An 18,878-nucleotide genomic window follows, 5' to 3' on the forward strand; every position below is an offset into this window, starting at 1 on the left:
TCAGGACATTACGTCTGTGACGGCGTTCACCAGATGAGCGGAAGAGACGACGTCACAGACAGCCGGCTCACGTACGATGACGAGTTGGTCTGCCAGACCACGTGTGAGTCTGTGTGTGAGCAGCGGCAGAGAACAGCTTACCTGCTATTCTATAAAAGACAGGTGACGTCTCCCAGCAAACAGTCAGCATGTCTGTGCAAATATTCAGTGTAACTTGTAGAAAAACCCTCACACTCAGTTTATTTGTGTTTTTCTTTTTCTATTTCTTACTTTCTTTGCCGCACTAGAAAGGCAGCAGAGTCGGGACTCAGATCTGCAGCAACACCTTCATTGTTATTGTTATTATTGTTGTTAGTACTGTTGTTGTTATGATTGATATTGTTACTGTTATGATCAGTTTTATTATTATTATTATCATTATTAATTTTTTAATACATTTGTTTATCTTTATTATTATTAGTAGTAATGTTGTTGTTTATGTTGTTATTGTTATTATTATTACTGGTATTTTTGACATTATTATTATTATTATTTTGTTGTTATTGTCATTATTAGTAGAAGTAGTATTAGTTATATCATTTTTATATCAGCCTGGAGTGAACAACATGAAAGCATGGATCCATCCTCCCTCACATTCACAATTCAGGCTGCTGGTGTAATCGTGCGGGGGATATTTTCCTGGTACACTTTGGGACCTTTAAATGCTACAGTCTGAGTATTGTTATGACCACAGTGTACCCTCTTCTGATGGCTGAAAGTAAAAGGGGGTCCAGTACCGGTTCCGGTACCAGGCCTACTGACAATTTAACATAATGTAAAATGGTAACATCGTAAACATAATGTTACCATTTAACACAATGTAAAATGGTAACATTGTAAACAGAATGTTACCATTTAACATAATGTAAATGGTAACATTGTAAACATAATGTTACCATTTAACACAATGTAAAATGGTAACATTGTAAACAGAATGTTACCATTTAACACAATGTGAAATGGTAACATTGTAAACAGAATGTTACCATTTAACACAATGTAAAATGGTAACATTGTAAACAGAATGTTACCATTTAACACAATGTAAAATGGTAACATTGTAAACAGAATGTTACCATTTAACACAATGTAAAATGGTAACATTGTAAACATAATGTTACCATTTAACACAATGTAAAATGGTAACATTGTAAACAGAATGTTACCATTTAACATAATGTAAATGGTAACATTGTAAACATAATGTTACCATTTAACACAATGTAAAATGGTAACATTGTAAACAGAATGTTACCATTTAACACAATGTGAAATGGTAACATTGTAAACAGAATGTTACCATTTAACACAAGGTAAAATGGTAACATTGTAAACAGAATGTTACCATTTAACACAATGTAAAATGGTAACATTGTAAACAGAATGTTACCATTTAACACAATGTAAAATGGTAACATTGTAAACAGAATGTTACCATTTAACATTATGTTAAATATAACTAACGGATTTACTTTACCAAATGGACCATCCCGGCCTTGCCGTATTGGTCTATTTGATTCACCTTTGTTTTTATTGTTTATTTTATTTTCACTTGCTACACATAGGACAGACATGACTGGGGGAAAGAAAGGGGAGAAAGAAAGAGGGAAAGAAAAACAGCAGGGAAGAGGAATGGTGATAAAGGGCAAAAAACAAAAACCAACAAAACAAACAGACAAAAAATATATATATCAGTCACTTCAACTCAAAGAAGTCCAGACGCTTTTCTTTCCAAGCTCCTTTGACTGACTGTTAGGACAACTTATTTATTGCAAGCATGCAGTACAAGAATAACTCGATGTTTCTGACTTTGCATTACGAATTGTTTACCCACTGACAAACATTTCAAATGAAATTAAATTAAAAAACAATTTGTGGTAACCTGATTTTAATTCAAAAAGAATCATTAACAACACTTCTTGTAATGGTGTCAAAATCAGCCCAACTTTTATTTTCAAATGCAAAAAGTAAAAGAAAATGAGCCAACATACTGGACACATATAGTTGTCAATATAATTGTTTATAAACAATTATACTGTCATCATTGTTACAGATATGGAAACTTTATTAACAATTTGTCCAAGTAAAAAATGCCCTGCTAATTGTTGGGGTTTTCTCTCCTCTAGCCCTTTCCTTTAAGCTCTTCTTTACATCCCCCCACCCCCACCTTTTCTTTTTTCTTAATAATATAACAATAAAAACAATTGGCTGCATTTTAAATGTGTCAGATCAATGTCTTTATTCAAGAATACAAGAAATGGTAATAGCTGCATGTGTGTTTGTGTGTGTGCATAATATGCATACTTTACTTGTTGGATCCAAATCCCACAAGGAATCAAATAAAACAAGAAGACAAATTATCCTTTCAAAAAAACAGAGATTGTGGATGCGTCTGGCTTTCATAACTGGATGCAGGATAATACTTAGGCACTGGAAGTCATCCAGCCCCTGTTCTCTCATGGAATGGACTGAACAAATGTCTAAGATGGCATCATATGAACGGGTTATGTACAGAATTAAGGGGAGAGAAGACATTTTTGAGCAGGTCTGGGGTCCTTTTTTGGTGTACATCGACAATGTCTCCTAGATATTATGATAAATGTTCTTTTGGGGGGGGGGGGGGGGGGTTCATGTGTCATTGGTATTTTTGTTGTTGTCTTTTTTTTTTTTTTTTTTTTTTTTACTTTGAAAGTCAGTAGAGGGAAGAAATTGTCTTAATGTCATCAGTGGTCAAGGTTATGTTTTGTTTTTAGGCACCTGGGTGTTTTGCCCCCATTACTTTTGTTTTTGCTGATGTTTCCCAGGAGGCGGTATATCATTTTGTTTCTCCTGGGTTTTTTGTTTTGTTTTGTTTTGTTTTGTTTTGTTTTTTTTTGTTTGTTTGTTTGTTTGTTTGTCTGTTTGTCTTAGTTACTGTTAGTCCTTATTTGTTGGTTGTTGTTAAGAAACGGACAGAGAACTGACAGTATGATTATTCCAGTTGTATATTTGTTAACGTTTCTGTCCATTCAAAATATGAATAAAAAAAAAACAAGAAGACAAACAAAAACAAAACAAAAATATATTTCTCTCCCTTCCCAGGTCAGGTTCACAAAAGCATTGCAGCTCTTTATTCCTCTTGTACAGCTCCAGAGTCTGTCAGCCAAAAAGAAACTACTGAGGTTCCAACACCCAGTGTTTCTGTAAACACAGATGAAAATGAACAGTCATCCACATCTAAAAGATTTGTAGATTCGAGGGACCGGTATATTACATCTAGTACATCTTTGTTTAAACCTCAGAACACAAAAAGGGAACAAACCATTGTATACAGATTTAAAAGTGCGCAAAGCAACGAACAGTCACCCTCTGAAACAGCTGAGGTTATCACAACCATTGTTTCTGTAAATACACAGGAACAGTCACCCACCTCAAAAAGATTAGTATATTCAAGGGACCAGTGTATCTACTCTGGTCAAAAGAATCCATGCTTCGTACTGATGTCCACAATTCTTTTTTATTCCTCTCACAATCATGGAGCACCGTGAAAACTAGAAACGAGTAAAATAATATCAATAGCACATATGACATCCATCTAAGCCACTTATTTCTTTTCACAAGGTGCACAAGTGCTTAACAAATAACAGCATAATGTTTTTACCGTGTACGCCTTGTAAAACCAGTAGTAGAAAAGTTGTAGATTCGTGCTCTTGTGGGGGAGACGTATGTTATCCACCACCTCGATAGCTAGCCGAGAGTTCGAGGGTCACTAGAGCCGCCGAGAACGCATGAACTACTTACGGTAGGACGTTTTGCCAAAGTAAGACGTTTTGTCAGAACACCGAGTCCTCAGGAGGATGCAGCCCATGAATTTGGACACGATCTCAGATGCACTTCTGGTGTTGTCATGGCAACCCAGACAAACATTTCAGCGTCAGCTACAATGAGGCGGAGCCCTTACTGAAACACTGAGCTCAGGTAGAGTGAAAGACAACATTTTTCCGCATCCAAAACAGCAGCGCTGTTCCTGTGACCTCTAGTAAAGCCTCTACTTGGGAAAAGGGAGTCTTTCATCAAAGCATCCTGCAGAAGTTGAATAAAAATATGCAAATGTTTAAATGATGCAACTTAATGAAGGCTGACAGCAGTTGTACTATTTTACATTGCAGCGAACAGGGGTGACCATTATTTTCAACGTTTTTACAGCATTTTTCACATTGAAAGTGAAATAATATAAATAATGTCTCAATTAAATTGCGTTAATATTTAAAAATACAAAAACTACAGCTTTGTTCACAAGCCAATAAAAATGTACTTGGGCCAGTGGTAAATGAAAATAACACTTATTCAGCACCTGGTTGTTGCGGCTGCATCAGGACACCAGATGTTCAGCCTCCATCCTGTAGGCAGACTTATCCCCGTCTGAGAGGAGTCCAATAATGGTGGTGTCATCTGCAAGCTTAATTAATTTGACAGACTGGTGGTTGGAGGTGCGGCAGTTGGTGTACAGGGAGAAGGGCATAGAAGAAAGAACACAGCCCTGAGGGGAGCTCGTGCTGATGGTCCGGGAGTCCAAGACATTCTTCCCCAGCCTCACTGGTTGCTTCCTGTCCGTCAGGAAGTCAGTGATCCACCGGCAGATGGGATCAGGCACATTCATCTGGGAAAGCAATCCTTGAAGAAGGTCTGAAAGGATGGTGTTGAAGGTAGAGCTGAAGTCCACAAACAGGATCCTAGCATAGATTCTGCAGGACAAAGTGTAGGGCCATGTTGATGGCATCGTCTACAGACCTGTTGGCTCTGTATGCAAACTGCAGGGGGTCCAGGAGGGGGGCCGTGAGGGTCTTAAGATAGGAGAGAACCAGGCGCTCAAAAGACTTCCTGACCAGATGTCAGAGCCACAGGTCTGTAGTCTTTTCGTCCAGTGATCTTTGGCTTCTTGAAAGCTATATATGATATAAAAATTATATAAAAACTGTTAATCAGCAAAAGAAATGATATCATAGTTCTTATAAAGAAAGCCTCTATCAATCAAACACCAGCAGTGTAGCAATGTTGTTCACTTACACTGTATATAAAACACTGATTTTGGCTACATCCAGTTTTTACTGTATTATAAACATTTTTTACCATGAAGAGTAAAGTGTTTGGCATTTTTGTCATTGTTATTGAGCTCAGAGATCAGGCCCAGCCCAGTATCTACCTGGTTATGAGCAAGGAGCTGGAGGTGATAACTCAACAATAACCAGGCCATGCATGCATGGATGGATGCATGGATGGATCAGTTTGTAGGCTGTGTGTGGTCAGCAGCAGGCTGCTGGGTGTGGACCAAGAGGGAAAGCCCAGCATGTGAAACCCATCAGCAGAAGGCCAGAACAAAGGTGCACAGACAAACGCAGCCCAGACACTCAGGCAGGACGAGTAAAATAAATGGCAGCAAACACAGTATGATGTGGTAAAATGTGCTTTCTTTCACAAACAGATAGCACAAACAAGAATCACAAGAATCTCCTTTGTGGTTCTTGTTTTTCTTTTGAGTACATTAATAAAAAGTTGAAATAAAGTGGCAATAAAATTCATGCACTGAAGACCACACGAAACCCTAATTCACCCTACTACCTGTTGCCTTCACATTCCATTTGCATCCCTTGTCCACAGAATCAAAAATGACCCTTCTTCGCTAAAGATCGAACATAAAGCAATTGCATTTTAAATGGAAGCCCATTTTGCATTAAGAAACACTATCAGCAATCAGAAATTGTGTATATCAGAGTTCTCTGTTTTTACTGTCCTGAAAACTGCATTAATTCAGTGGATGCGGTTAGGTTCAAAACAACGTAATATAAGAGGGATCCAATTTTTATCCATTCATGTACCAGCTACTGGCTTTTTGCTGTTATGTTCTCATATCGCATTAGAGTTTATTTGCCAGGTGTCAGAAGTCTAATAATGAATAAAGTTCAGGATATGCTTAAAAACTCACCTCAGTATAGCCGTCATCAGAAGGAAGTGCGCTTCACTGACTCATCAACTTGTCTCAGGCTTTCCACAAAGTTTCACAGTTGACCTTAAAGTAAGATGCTGCAAGCTTACCTTGCAGTGTATTCCTTTTTAAGGTCTAAAGACCTTAAAGTGCGCTATAGATTGAAGTGATTTGAACTGACAACAGGGCTAATTCAGCACTTCAAGTTAACATCAATAAAAGTTTTTAAATTTATTCTGATTTCCGTTTGTTTTCATTGCCTGTGCTATCTGTTATTTAGTTCAAATTGTGGGTAGATAATGCTGTGCTGTCATGTGACCTGTTCTCTCATGTGTGCCTTTCTCTTGTTTTGTATGTATTTCTCGTTTGTTATTTATTCCTATTTTATTCCTGCAATTGGTATGGAATTCATTTTTTTTTTAAATTGATCAGTGTTTTGAAATTAGATGTGATGAAGATGTGACCTTAATTTACAAAATCAACATCATGTTGGATTCAATGAGACATGAAACTAGTGCATGAAACAGGTCTCAGTAAATGTTCTCATAGACTGCAATACACTGCCCCCTGCTGGTCATTATAAAGTCTGCAGATGTCATTTGACATGAATGTCATATTTGTGAAACAAAATAAAGGACTCTGTAAAATAAATGAAAATCAAATATTTATATACAGAATATTTATGTACAAATGCTGAAAAAGACATTTGAACAAGATGCACACCCAGTAAAATTTAAAAAAAGAAAAGAAAAGTCAGTTTTATCATGTGACTATCATGCTGTCATTTCTGCACAATGCACTTTACACCAGATCAAAATAAAACACTGTGAGGTCGTTCTAACCGGAAGCCCAGAGAGCTTCGACAATGCAGCACAATGCCCTGAAGCATCAGCATCAAAATATACTTCAAGTACCAAAAAGTACTCATTGTGCAGAATGCCCTATTTTTGAATAGCTGGACATTTAATTACTTTATCACCAGCTGTGACTACAGCTGATAATCAACCATGTTTCATAGGGATGTGACTACATTTAGAAATGTCACGCATTTTTAGGTATAAAGCAAAAGATGCAATGAAATAAATAAGCTATCACATATTAATCCAAATGAATTCACTGAAATACATCTGCACATTTCTGCAGCCTGACTTATTACACACGTGAACACAGTACACATTTGTTTACTGCAAGCTTGTTTCAGAGATGTGATGCAGTTAAATCTGTATGCGTCTGTTTCCTTGTAGTGTTAGTAGAGATGGTGAACCTGACACAATCCTGTGTTTGGTGTGAAGGAAACCAGTTAACAGCCGGTTTAGTAAAATTCTCTTGAACTCATGGAAAACTCATCGTCGTCTCGAAGTGAGCAGCTGAAGCGTCCCGTGTGATCAGAGGTCCTCGTCATCCTCGCTCACCATGACGTCGAGCTCTTTGTCTTTCCGTACGACGCTCTCGGTGATGAACTCCTTGTGCTGCTCCTCCAGCTCACGCAGCTCCGCCTGCAGGCGCTCCAGGTGGAGCACTCGCCGGTTCCTCAGCAGCCGGCTGGGGAATGGGTTCATGTCGTTGAAGGCGATGCTGGTCAGCTTCCTGCATGGACACACGCAGGTGGAAAGGACTCGATCACCAACACAGAGGAACTGGAAACTGATCAGCTTGAGTGTTTCTGTTTTATGCTGCTTGATACTTCAGGTACTGCAGTTTGAGCAGGAAATACTGGACTGACTGGACCACATGTATCCGAGAGCTGCAGATACTTAAAAATCTTTAAATCGTTGTTACTGTGATCAGGGAAATTTAAACTTCTCACAAAATTTCAGTAAAAAGGGTTTGAAGCTCAAAGATTCAACAGCTACATCCGCTACACTTCTGAGAGTGTAACAGCTCGTAGATTAAGGCGGGTGGAGGCGAGTGCGTACCTGGCATTGGAGACGGTCTTTGTGAAGAAGCGTAGGTACTGGTAGATCTCCACGCTGTCGTGAATCTTCAGGATGTCGTCCTCTTTGTATTTGAACAGAGCCAGAGTGTATCTGAAGATCACCTGCAGCACAGACACGCATTTCATAACAGGACACTCACGCCACACAATTAATTGGAAACTTTGAGGAGGTGAGTCATAAAATTACTCTTTCAGTTGTGGTGCAGTTGGGCCCTTTACTCATTACAGCTCTGATCGATTTCCAATAAGCCACTTGGTTCCTCAGTTGCCAGATAATATTAACTTACTTGGTAGTTGAGCTTTAAGTTTAAATTAAACTTTTGGGTTGGATCTACGTGGCTGAAGCTGTTGTCAGCATTTATCCCTGTGTGGTATATATTTCTGTGTCTGAACTGTGATTTTATTTCCTGAGACAAACGATGTAAAAGCTGCGCTGCATTTGTCACATTGCAGAAACAAGCCCAAAGCCATTGTCCCGCTCATCGTCTGGATTTACGCTGCTTGTGGTAGACTGTGAGGTCGTTACTAGAATGATCTGCTTTCCCACTCCTATTTCATGTCACATGACAGTTCCCCATGCTTAGTAAACAATGTCTTATTACTCCTAAAATGTAAATAAAGACATCTAAAGGTGAAAACAAAATCATTTTTGTTTCCATGGACACTACTGTGGTGCATTCAAGTGTTGTCTGCATTTCTGTCATGGTGTGTTCGGGTGTATGGTACCTTGGTACCCTCATACAGGAAGGCGTCCCACAGAGGCATCAGGATGTCGCTGGGCAGACTCTCCACAAAAACCACCAGGAACCAGTTGAAGGTGACCAGAGAGACGTCAATGTTGTGATCCTCAAAGTGAGATGCCAGGCGAGGAAGCTTCTCCGCCATGAAGTCCTTCAGCACGCGCTGGTCCGCCTGAGCACAAAGACTCACAGAGATCAGCCTCACTGATCACTAAAACAGATCACAGCAGGCAAGCAGGTGAGTGTGTCTGCTGACCTGAGAGGCCACCAGATTCTTGGTGTAGTAGTCCTGAGGCATGATGGCTTCCACCACTGCCACCAGACACCAGAAGGCGTCTTCGTCACTTTGGAGGACCAGCAGAGCGAGGGCCGCTAACCTGTGGACATTGATGGAAGGTGAGGTTCTGCCTGGAAGGCGGGTCCACATAAGAACTCAGATATAAAATTTATACTTTTGTTCTGACCTGTTGAGTACCTGGCAGTAGCCAATGGCAGGGTTATGCCCGGAGAAGGCCAGAAGGATGCGGCGGAGCTGCTGGAGGGCGGGGCTGGAGGGCGGGGCTGGACAGCGAGGAGAAGTGCTGATTGGTCGTCAGGGTTCGGTGAAGGTCCAGCTGGACCTGCCTGGAGGCAGGATTAGGAGCTGTCCGACTCTTCTCACACAGCTGGAAACAGAACAGGATTACTGAGTGCTCGCCAGCATTCCCAACAGGAAGAAGGAGGAGCCACCTGTGCTCAGGTGCGGATAAAGCACTCTCTCTCTCTACAGCTGTACCTGCTGATAGCGTTGCGTGTGGCACTCTTGGCTTGTCAAAGTTCTGGCTCGGACCAAACAGCGCCACACTCTCTGCCGATACTCCCGAGGGACGCCTTCACGCACCAGAATTTTGAGCTCAGGTGAGATGATGAAGTCATCGTCGGACCTGCCTGCAAGGTACTGAACCCAGCGGCTCAGCAGGGAGTGCTCCAGACCCTCCTACAGAGACAATGATGTATGATATAAAAAGAGGATAACCATTATCTGTTAAGCATTATGTTACAATGTAACATAATGTAAAATTGTAACATTGTAAACATAATGTTACAATTTTACATTATGTTACAGTTTAACATAAAGTAAAATTGTAACATTATGTTTACAATGTTACAATTTACAAATTGTAACATTGTAAACATAATGTTACAATTTTACATTATGTAACAATTTAACATAATGTAAAATTGTAACATCGTAAACATAATGTTACAATTTTACTTTATGTTACAGTTTAACATCATATAAAATTGTAACATTATGTTTACAATGTTACAATTTACAAATTGTAACATGATGTTACAATTTTACATGATGTTAAATTGTAGCTGTTAAGGGTGGTGAGTTAGCGAACCTAGACGCGGACCTCTCGTTTAAGTTGAACAGTGTCTTTATTTACAGTGAAGCCAAAATCAATCCACAGTTATCCACAGTGCAAGTCCCTTCAGTGCTCCTCTCCCCGTCTCCCCTCGTGTGTCCACAAAACTCCCTAGAATCAGTGAAGTGTCCCCTTCCGTCTCTCCGTCTCGATCGCGTCCAGGCTTAGTAGGCAGCTCAGAGCGGCAGCACTTACGGGTCGGAGGTCTCCCGTTGCTACGCGACCGCGTAACAATCGCAGCGGAGAAAAAGCGGAGCGAGAGAGGAGAACAAAAAAACACACACACACACAGGTCGACCGGTCGGGGCACCGTCCGACTCTGACAGTAACATAATGTAAAATTGTATTATGTTTACAATGTTACAATCCCTACCCTCACCTATGGCCACGAGCTGTGGGTAGTGACCGAAAGAACGAGATCGCGTATACAAGCGGCAGAAATGAGCTTCCTCCGAAGGGTGGCTGGCCTCTCCCTTAGAGATAGGGTGAGAAGTTCGGCCGTCCGGGAGGGGCTCAGAGTAGAGCAGCTGCTGCTCCACATCGAAAGGAGCCAGCTGAGGTGGTTCGGGCATCTGACAAGGATGCCCCCTGGGCGCCTCCTGGGTGAGGTGTTCCAGGCATGTCCCACCGGGAGGAGGCCCCGGGGCAGACCCAGGACACGCTGGAGAGATTATATCTCTCGGCTGGCCTGGGAACGCCTCGGTGTTCCCCCGGATAAGCTGGAGGAGGTGGCTGGGGAGAGGGAGGTCTGGGCCTCTTTGCTTAGGCTGCTGCCCCCGCGACCTCGGATAAAGCGGATGAAGATGGATGGATGGATGGATGTTACAATTGTAAAATTGTAACATTATGTTTACAATGTTACAATTTCACATTATGTTAAATTGCAACATAATGTAAAATCGTAACATTAAGTTTACAATGTTACAATTGTAAATATAATTTACCCAATTAATTCTGTCATAACAGAAGTATGACTTCTCTGTGTTATTAATCCGTATTAATATCATAGGGAGATTAATATCCCTACAATATTAAGCATCAGACTTTATCAAATTTTCTAAAAACTTTTTTTGTTGGATAGTGTAGCGCAGCTGGATAGTGTAGTGGTAATACTACACATCTTTGGAGTCGCACGTTCGATTCCCACCCAGTATCCAGTAAGGGTCCTGGCTAGACCCCTCATGCTAACCAAAAATCCCTGGAATGGTGCGGCTATGTCTGCAGTCTCTCCGCTTAAATTTAGAGCTTGCTTGTTTGTTAAATGTATTATTTACTGTTTTTAGTTTACTCCATGATGGGGCTGGATATCGGGCGTCCTGCACCACCCATCCGGTCTGGAGCATAGCGAAACCATTTCTGCACTGTTTGAACGAAGGTAAACTCAGAAACTGCCCCCACCTGCTGAGTCAGGCCATCTAAGACAACAAAAAAACCCAAAAACAAACAAACAAAAAAACAGTAAAAAAAAGAGGGGTTCAATTAGAGTTCAAATATGAATAACCTCTCGCCAAAAGTCTTTAACAGCTAGAAAGCTGGCAAACTACTAAGCTGATCAACATGAAAGGCACAAGGTGGAAATCAGCAAACTGCTGCCTCACTTTGTTCACCTGTGCTCTATATTTCATGGTCCGGTTGGCTGCAGGACCAAACATTTGGCCTTACACCTTATTTCTTTATGTTTTGCTTCCAAGGTGCCAGACTTGTAGGTAACTTTTTACACTGACATGACCTCAGCAATAGTTTCCAGTCTTTCAACTTCCTTGGGCTTTGGCTGCTTTTTTACTCATTTTCAGTCCAGTCCTTCTACCTGACCATTTTCAGAGAACTCTAAGGAGCTTGGGGGAAAAAAGCAACCGGACTTCTTTAACTTTTTTGAAGACGTTTCGCCTCTCATCCCAGAAGCTTTTTCAGTTCACTGAAGCCTCATAAGAAAGTGACACAATGACATTTAGATAATAAAACTCGCCAAAAATGCACCTTAAGAGCACTGTCTCTTTAAATACCCTCTTTTGCTTGGTCTGCTCCTTATTTTTTCCTCATTTTTTCTTACTTTGGAGGACCAGCAGAGCGAGGGCCGCTAACCTGTGGACATTCATGGAAGGTGAGGTTCTGCCTGGAAGGCGGGTCCACATAAGAACTCAGATATAATATTTATATTTTTGTTCTAACCTGTTGAGTCCCTGGCAGCAGCCAATGGCAAGGTTGTGCCAGCCAGCAGGATGCTGCTGAAGGGCGGGGCTGGAGTCTGAAAGTAAGAGCTCGTTTAGACTCTATTCTGTGAACAGGCTTGCTCCCACGAATATGTGAATTCATCTGTAAAAGAGTTTAACTCTAATGCACCTGTTCCTCCTGCTCCCTGCTGCAGGGCGGCCTGTTGGACTACGAATGCCAGTGCGGAGCTAAGAAGATCAAAGAGGAGCTTTTGTTCTTGAACCTGCCAAAGTGAGTAACCTCAAATCGGTCCCCAAAGGCCTCAAACCACCACAGTTCAGTCGGTGTCAGTTTTGTTCATGTCATGTCCTCCTTGCATCTTCCTTTGAGCCTCTCCTCTTTGTCTCATCTCTTTCAGTGTGCTGATCCTCCAGCTGAAGTGGTTTACGTTCACTCCATCGTTCACCGTGGAGAAGAAGAACAGCCCCATTGTTCTGACACAGCAGCTGGTGATCAGCCAGGACACAGCCTTTACTGAAGAGGTAAGGGAAAAGGCACACCGTTCATTTCAAGTATGGATGGAGCCCATTTCTAAGCTAACGGGTGGTGCCGCTGCCCTCTCCCAGGAAACTGCTCGCTATTTGTTGGTCAGCGTGATCAGTCGTTTGGGCTCCGCAGCTTACAGCAGTGAGTGGGTGCTTTCAGACACATGTGCTGAATGCAGGTCAACTTTGAAAGTTTATGAGACGTTAATAAGTGCGCCTTCTCCTCTCAGGACATTACGTCTGTGACGGCGTTCACCAGATGAGCGGAAGAGACGACGTCACAGACAGCCGGCTCACGTACGATGACGAGTTGGTCTGCCAGACCACGTGTGAGTCTGTGTGTGAGCAGCGGCAGAGAACAGCTTACCTGCTATTCTATAAAAGACAGGTGACGTCTCCCAGCAAACAGTCAGCATGTCTGTGCAAATATTCAGTGTAACTTGTAGAAAAACCCTCACACTCAGTTTATTTGTGTTTTTCTTTTTCTATTTCTTACTTTCTTTGCCGCACTAGAAAGGCAGCAGAGTCGGGACTCAGATCTGCAGCAACACCTTCATTGTTATTGTTATTATTGTTGTTAGTACTGTTGTTGTTATGATTGATATTGTTACTGTTATGATCAGTTTTATTATTATTATTATCATTATTAATTTTTTAATACATTTGTTTATCTTTATTATTATTAGTAGTAATGTTGTTGTTTATGTTGTTATTGTTATTATTATTACTGGTATTTTTGACATTATTATTATTATGTTGTTATTGTCATTATTAGTAGAAGTAGTATTAGTTATATCATTTTTATATCAGCCTGGAGTGAACAACATGAAAGCATGGATCCATCCTCCCTCACATTCACAATTCAGGCTGCTGGTGTAATCGTGCGGGGGATATTTTCCTGGTACACTTTGGGACCTTTAAATGCTACAGTCTGAGTATTGTTATGACCACAGTGTACCCTCTTCTGATGGCTGAAAGTAAAAGGGGGTCCAGTACCGGTTCCGGTACCAGGCCTACTGACAATTTAACATAATGTAAAATGGTAACATCGTAAACATAATGTTACAATTTAACATAATGTAAATGTTAACATTGTAAACAGAATGTTACCATTTAACATAATGTAAAATGGTAACATTGTAAACAGAATGTTACCATTTAACATAATGTAAATGTTAACATTGTAAACAGAATGTTACCATTTAACATAATGTAAATGTTAACATTGTAAACAGAATGTTACCATTTAACATAATGTAAAATGGTAACATTGTAAACAGAATGTTACCATTTAACATAATGTAAAATGGTAACATTGTAAACATAATGTTACCATTTAACACAATGTAAAATGGTAACATTGTAAACAGAATGTTACCATTTAACACAATGTAAAATGGTAACATTGTAAACAGAATGTTACCATTTAACACAATGTAAAATGGTAACATTGTAAACAGAATGTTACCATTTAACACAATGTAAAATGGTAACATTGTAAACAGAATGTTACCATTTAACACAATGTGAAATGGTAACATTGTAAACAGAATGTTACCATTTAACACAATGTAAAATGGTAACATTGTAAACAGAATGTTACCATTTAACACAATGTAAAATGGTAACATTGTAAACAGAATGTTGCCATTTAACATTATGTTAAATATAACTAACGGATTTACTTTACCAAATGGACCATCCCGGCCTTGCCGTATTGGTCTATTTGATTCACCTTTGTTTTTATTTTTTATTTTATTTTCACTTGCTACACATAGGACAGACATGACTGGGGGAAAGAAAGGGGAGAAAGAAAGAGGGAAAGAAAAACAGCAGGGAAGAGGAATGGTGATAAAGGGCAAAAAACAAAAACCAACAAAACAAACAGATAAAAAATATATATATCAGTCACTTCAACTCAAAGAAGTCCAGACGCTTTTCTTTCCAAGCTTCTTTGACTGACTGTTAGGACAACTTATTTATTGCAAGCATGCAGTACAAGAATAACTCGATGTTTCTGACTTTGCATTACGAATTGTTTACCCACTGACAAACATTTCAAATTAAATTAAATTCAAAAACAATTTGTGGTAACCTGATTTTAATTCAAAAAGAATCATTAACAACACTTCTTGTAATGGTGTCAAAATCAGCCCAACTTTTATTTTCAAATGCAAAAAGTAAAAGAAAATGAGCCAACATACTGGACACATATAGTTGTCAATATAATTGTTTATAAACAATTATACTGTCATCATTGTTACAGATATGGAAACTTTATTAACAATTTGTCCAAGTAAAAAAATGCCCTGCTAATTGTTGGGGTTTTCTCTCCTCTAGCCCTTTCCTTTAAGCTCTTCTTTACATCCCCCCAACCCCACCTTTTCTTTTTTCTTAATAATATAACAATAAAAACAATTGGCTGCATTTTAAATGTGTCAGATCAATGTCTTTATTCAAGAATACATGAAATGGTAATAGCTGCATGTGTGTTTGTGTGTGTGCATAATATGCATACTTTACTTGTTGGATCCAAATCCCACAAGGAATCAAATAAAACAAGAAGACAAACAAAAACAAAACAAAAATATATTTCTCTCCCTTCCCAGGTCAGGTTCACAAAAGCATTGCAGCTCTTTATTCCTCTTGTACAGCTCCAGAGTCTGTCAGCCAAAAAGAAACTACTGAGGTTCCAACACCCAGTGTTTCTGTAAACACAGATGAAAATGAACAGTCATCCACATCTAAAAGATTTGTAGATTCGAGGGACCGGTATAATACATCTAGTACATCTTTGTTTAAACCTCAGAACACATAAAGGGAACAAACCATTGTGTACAGATTTAAAAGTGCGCAAAGCAACGAACAGTCACCCTCTGAAACAGCTGAGGTTATCACAACCATTGTTTCTGTAAATACACAGGAACAGTCACCCACCTCAAAAAGATTAGTATATTCAAGGGACCAGTGTATCTACTCTGGTCAAAAGAATCCATGCTTCGTACTGATGTCCACAATTCTTTTTTATTCCTCTCACAATCATGGAGCACCGTGAAAACTAGAAACGAGTAAAATAATATCAATAGCACATATGACATCCATCTCAGCCACTTATTTCTTTTCACAAGATGCACAAGTGCTTAACAAATAACAGCATAATGTTTTTACCGTGTACGCCTTGTAAAACCAGTAGTAGAAAAGTTGTAGATTCGTGCTCTTGTGGGGGAGACGTATGTTATCCACCACCTCGATAGCTAGCCGAGAGTTCGAGGGTCACTAGAGCCGCCGAGAACGCATGAACTACTTACGGTAGGACGTTTTGCCAAAGTAAGACGTTTTGTCAGAACACCGAGTCCTCAGGAGGATGCAGCCCATGAATTTGGACACGATCTCAGATGCACTTCTGGTGTTGTCATGGCAACCCACACAAACATTTCAGCGTCAGCTACAATGAGGCAGAGCCCTTACTGAGACACTGAGCTCAGGTAGAGTGAAAGACAACATTTTTCCGCATCCAAAACAGCAGCGCTGTTCCTGTGACCTCTAGTAAAGCCTCTACTTGGGAAAAGGGAGTCTTTCATCAAAGCATCCTGCAGAAGTTGAATAAAAATATGAAAATGTTTAAATGATGCAACTTAATGAAGGCTGACAGCAGTTGTACTATTTTACATTGCAGCGAACAGGGGTGACCATTATTTTCAACGTTTTTACAGCATTTTTCACATTGAAAGTGAAATAATATAAATAATGTCTCAATTAAATTGCGTTAATATTTAAAAATACAAAAACTACAGCTTTGTTCACAAGCCAATAAAAATGTACTTGGGCCAGTGGTAAATGAAAATAACACTTATTCAGCACCTGGTTGTTGCGGCTGCATCAGGACACCAGATGTTCAGCCTCCATCCTGTAGGCAGACTTATCCCCGTCTGAGAGGAGTCCAATAATGGTGGTGTCATCTGCAAGCTTAATTAATTTGACAGACTGGTGGTTGGAGGTGCGGCAGTTGGTGTACAGGGAGAAGGGCATAGAAGAAAGAACACAGCCCTGAGGGGAGCTGGTGCTGATGGTCCGGGAGTCCAAGACATTCTTCCCCAGCCTCACTGGTTGCTTCCTGTCCGTCAGGAAGTCAGTGATCCACCGGCAGATGGGATCAGGCACATTCATCTGGGAAAGCAATCCTTGAAGAAGGTCTGAAAGGATGGTGTTGAAGGTAGAGCTGAAGTCCACAAACAGGATCCTAGCATAGATTCTGCAGGACAAAGTGTAGGGCCATGTTGATGGCATCGTCTACAGACCTGTTGGCTCTGTATGCAAACTGCAGGGGGTCCAGGAGGGGGGCCGTGAGGGTCTTAAGATAGGAGAGAACCAGGCGCTCAAAAGACTTCCTGACCAGATGTCAGAGCCACAGGTCTGTAGTCTTTTCGTCCAGTGATCTTTGGCTTCTTGAAAGCTATATATGATATAAAAATTATATAAAAACTGTTAATCAGCAAAAGAAATGATATCATAGTTCTTATAAAGAAAGCCTCTATCAATCAAACACCAGCAGTGTAGCAATGTTGTTCACTTACACTGTATATAAAACACTGATTTTGGCTACATCCAGTTTTTACTGTATTATAAACATTTTTTACCATGAAGAGTAAAGTGTTTGGCATTTTTGTCATTGTTATTGAGCTCAGAGATCAGGCCCAGCCCAGTATCTACCTGGTTATGAGCAAGGAGCTGGAGGTGATAACTCAACAATAACCAGGCCATGCATGCATGGATGGATGCATGGATGGATCAGTTTGTAGGCTGTGTGTGGTCAGCAGCAGGCTGCTGGGTGTGGACCAAGAGGGAAAGCCCAGCATGTGAAACCCATCAGCAGAAGGCCAGAACAAAGGTGCACAGACAAACGCAGCCCAGACACTCAGGCAGGACGAGTAAAATAAATGGCAGCAAACACAGTATGATGTGGTAAAATGTGCTTTCTTTCACAAACAGATAGCACAAACAAGAATCACAAGAATCTCCTTTGTGGTTCTTGTTTTTCTTTTGAGTACATTAATAAAAAGTTGAAATAAAGTGGCAATAAAATTCATGCACTGAAGACCACACGAAACCCTAATTCACCCTACTACCTGTTGCCTTCACATTCCATTTGCATCCCTTGTCCACAGAATCAAAAATGACCCTTCTTCGCTAAAGATCGAACATAAAGCAATTGCATTTTAAATGGAAGCCCATTTTGCATTAAGAAACACTATCAGCAATCAGAAATTGTGTATATCAGAGTTCTCTGTTTTTACTGTCCTGAAAACTGCATTAATTCAGTGGATGCGGTTAGGTTCAAAACAACGTAATATAAGAGGGATCCAATTTTTATCCATTCATGTACCAGCTACTGGCTTTTTGCTGTTATGTTCTCATATCGCATTAGAGTTTATTTGCCAGGTGTCAGAAGTCTAATAATGAATAAAGTTCAGGATATGCTTAAAAACTCACCTCAGTATAGCCGTCATCAGAAGGAAGTGCGCTTCACTGACTCATCAACTTGTCTCAGGCTTTCCACAAAGTTTCACAGTTGACCTTAAAGTAAGATGCTGCAAGCTTACCTTGCAGTGTATTCCTTTTTAAGGTCTAAAGACCTTAAAGTGCGCTATAGATTGAAGTGATTTGAACTGACAACAGGGCTAATTCAGCACTTCAAGTTAACATCAATAAAAGTTTTTAAATTTATTCTGATTTCCGTTTGTTTTCATTGCCTGTGCTATCTGTTATTTAGTTCAAATTGTGGGTAGATAATGCTGTGCTGTCATGTGACCTGTTCTCTCATGTGTGCCTTTCTCTTGTTTTGTATGTATTTCTCGTTTGTTATTTATTCCTATTTTATTCCTGCAATTGGTATGGAATTCATTTTTAAAAAAAATTGATCAGTGTTTTGAAATTAGATGTGATGAAGATGTGACCTTAATTTACAAAATCAACATCATGTTGGATTCAATGAGACATGAAACTAGTGCATGAAACAGGTCTCAGTAAATGTTCTCATAGACTGCAATACACTGCCCCCTGCTGGTCATTATAAAGTCTGCAGATGTCATTTGA

The 18,878-nt window shown here is 40.0% G+C and overlaps 1 pseudogene; it reads right to left on the bottom strand.

The window, feature by feature from the left end:
* Nucleotides 1-7,386: 7,386 nt before the first annotated feature.
* On the bottom strand, nucleotides 7,387-11,272 carry LOC113009587 (TBC1 domain family member 2A-like; annotated as a pseudogene).
* Between the last annotated feature and the right edge of the window lie 7,606 nt (nucleotides 11,273-18,878).

Source organism: Astatotilapia calliptera, chromosome 2 (assembly GCF_964374335.1).
Source record: "Astatotilapia calliptera chromosome 2, fAstCal68.1, whole genome shotgun sequence".
NCBI lineage: Eukaryota > Metazoa > Chordata > Actinopteri > Cichliformes > Cichlidae > Astatotilapia > Astatotilapia calliptera.